This window comes from Arvicola amphibius, chromosome 4, assembly GCF_903992535.2.
Source record: "Arvicola amphibius chromosome 4, mArvAmp1.2, whole genome shotgun sequence".
NCBI lineage: Eukaryota > Metazoa > Chordata > Mammalia > Rodentia > Cricetidae > Arvicola > Arvicola amphibius.
The window spans coordinates 34,807,841-34,811,043 of NC_052050.1; the positions used below are offsets into that span (position 1 = coordinate 34,807,841).

The following is a 3,203-nucleotide window of genomic DNA, read 5'->3' on the forward strand; positions in this document are numbered from 1 at the left end:
CCCCAGGAATGGAGAGAAATGACTGCCGCGCTCTGTCAGACCAACTGAGCAGTTCATGAGAGCAGGTGGCATAAGACAACCCTTTGGTTTTTTTCTAGAATCTTGATGAATCAGTCAGCTTGTTGTTGAAAAAAACTAAGATAGTTACCCCACCCCCAAAGAGACTGTGATTCCGATCTGAGGATGATTCTGATCAGAGACAGCAAAGATGTGTCTTTCTTTTCCATCCTACGGCGTGTCCAACTCATAGTCAAAGTCTGAAACACACAGCAGTTTCCAAAAGTCAACCATGAGCCACCATTGGGGATCTATGGGAAGCACATCCTGACACAAATGTCATGGTGTATACAGTATTGCAGAAACGGACCTGGCTCCACTCCTCCCCAGTTTGATTTCTTCATAAAAAAAGTATTTATTTTAGCGCTTGCTTTGGCAGCATGTATCCTAAAATTGGAGTGGTACAGAGAAGATTAGCATGGCCCCGCACAAGGATGACATGCAAATCCTGAAACGTTCTATATTTTCATGGATGTAAGCAGCAACAATTAATGTAAGAAGAGGCTATGAGTTTGATAGAGAGCAAGGAGGGGGTATATGGGAGGGTTTGGAGGGAGGAAAGGGAGTGGGAAATGATGTAAGCAGATTTCAGTCTCAAAAAATTGAAAGACTAAAATAGACTTTTTTCTGTGTGTGTGTGTGTGTGTGTCTGTGTAGTACATGTGGGTGCAGTCACCCACTGAAGCCACAAGGGGGCACTGGATCTCTTGGAGTTGGAGTTAACAGGCATTGTGATCCTCCTAATGTAGGTGCCAGCACCTGAACTCTGGTTCTCTGATGGAGCAGTGAACACTCTTGACTGCTGAGACATCTTTACAGCCTCTCAACTTCTTTTTTAAAAATATATTTAGGGGGCTGGAGAGATGGCTCAGAGGTTAAGAGCACTGACTGCTCTTCCAGAGGTCCTGAGTTCAATTCCCAGCAACCACATGGTGGCTCACAACCATCTGTAATGAGATCTGGTGCCCTCTTCTGGCATGCAAGCATACATGGAAGGAATGTTGTTGTATACATAATAAATAAATAAATCTTTTTTTAAAAAAAAAATATTTAAAAAAGTTCCGTGTGTGTGTGTGTGTGTGTGTGTGTGTGTGTGTGTGTGTGAGTGTGTGTGTGTGCGCGTGTGTGTGCGCGCGCGCACGCGCGCGCGCGCATGTGTACTCACTTGTGTGAGTGTGGGCACATGTGTGCCACAGCACATTTCTGGAGACCAGAGACAACTCTGGGTGCTAGTTCACCATTTCCACCTTGTCTGAGACGGGATCTCTTTGCTTTCCTTCCTTCCTTCCTTCCTTCCTTCCTTCTTTCCTTCCTTTCTTCCTTTCTTTCCTTCTTCCTTCCTTCCTTCCTTCCTTCCTTCCTTCCCTTCCTTCTTTCTTTTCTTTTTTGAGACAGGGTCTCACTATGTAGCTCTGGCTGTCCTGGAACTCACTAGGAAAACAAGCTGAACTTTATTTTTTTTTAATAAGTAACTTTTATTTTTCTAAAGAATTTGAAATTAAGGCAATGAAGCAAATGGTGCCACTTGGGACAAATGTACATCTTGCACACTTAGGTCAGACTTAGTTCACATAGATTAAAGCCTCTAAACTGTATTTAGCACAGTTCATATGTTTTATGTTAAAAATAGTGAATTCTTAGCTGGGCATGGTGGCACAGGCTTTCAATTCCAGCAATCGTGAGGCAGAGGCCAGCCTGGACTAGAGAGTGAGTTCCAGGATAGCCGGGCTATATAGAGAGATCCTGTCTCCTCACCCAACCCTCATTGCCACAAAAAAAAAAAAAAAAAAAAAAAAAAAAAAAAAAAAAAGGTGAATTCTAACTCATTCTAATTCCACTTTCTATTTCTACAAATGTAACTGGCCTCCGGTTTCCACTATAGCTAAATGGGAGACCTTATTTACAGGTTATTCTGAGCGAGTTAGACTTTTTTCAAAGCATCAAAACCATCAAGAGATCTAACCCATATACCAGTTTAAAATTATAACCTCAAACAATTGCTATGTCTGAAGCCTCATGGTTCTCCCGCTGGATTTTATTTTAATTTTTTTGTGACATATTGGGACCTTTTTCTTTCCAGTTTCACATCTTCCAGTGGACGGGTGTCTTCCTCAGGGTCAGTCAGCTGTGGTTCTGTCCCTGCAAACCCTTCAGGGGGATCGGCAGAGCCACTCCTCGGCTCCTTTGCCGTTTGAGTCAAGGTCTGTTTCCTAAGTCTGGGGTGGAGGCTTTCAGTGGGAGAGCCATGGCTTCCCACTTAGCCTTAGATTGGAAAACTGGGAAGAAAACGCAGAAATAAATGAATCTCCCCTACCTTGGAAAGTAGTTCTTTCAACAGATTGTGTTAGCGCTTGGAGTCACTGCTTTAACTACTAAAATTGATTAAATTAGCAGTTCTGTGTTTTGCCAAGATTTTTTTATAGGCTCTTGCCTTCGTTCTCAACAAATTAAAACCTGGCTCACAGGGGCGTGCAGTAGACTGCAGACGTCTCCTCCTGTCGCTGGATGCTGATGGAGCAAGCTTTTGACAGTTTTTGAAAAGAGAGATTTAATTCTTGATTACCACTCCTCGTGTGTCTTGTACCAGGACTGCAGTATGGGTGTGTGGGAGGAAAACTGATATAACATGGAAGAGTTTAATAAATATTTGTAATATGGAATCTCTACATCATTGCCTCAGGGAAGCTGAGCAGAGTAAACGGAGTGCTAGATGCCTATAATGTGCTAATGAATTAAATAAACATATTTTATAAGTAGCAAACCTAGTGCAAACGGGTTTGCATTTTGCAAGAAAGAAAATGCAACTCTAAAATTAGTTTATCTATCTTGTGTGTGCGTGTGCACGCAGTTCACAGCACATGCGTGGAGGTAGATGATCACATCTCTTCTATGGAGGGTCCTGGGCATTGAACCTGAGTCGTCAGTCTTGGTGGCGAGCACCTTCATTGACTGAGCCATCTCACCAACCGCAAGGCATTATTTTCTTTGAGATAAAATCTCATTGTGCAGCCCTACTGGCCTTGAATTTAAAGCAATCCTCCTGCCTCCACATCCCGAGTGCTGGGGGTAAAGGTGTGTATACTACCACACCTGGCTCCCAAAATGTCTCAAATTCACGTTTATTTTGTCATAAAGTCTAACTGCAA

At 42.8% G+C, this 3,203-nt stretch overlaps 1 pseudogene; it reads left to right on the plus strand.

The window, feature by feature from the left end:
* Window positions 1-424: 424 nt before the first annotated feature.
* LOC119813785 lies at window positions 425-525 on the plus strand (annotated as a pseudogene).
* Window positions 526-3,203: the final 2,678 nt, after the last annotated feature.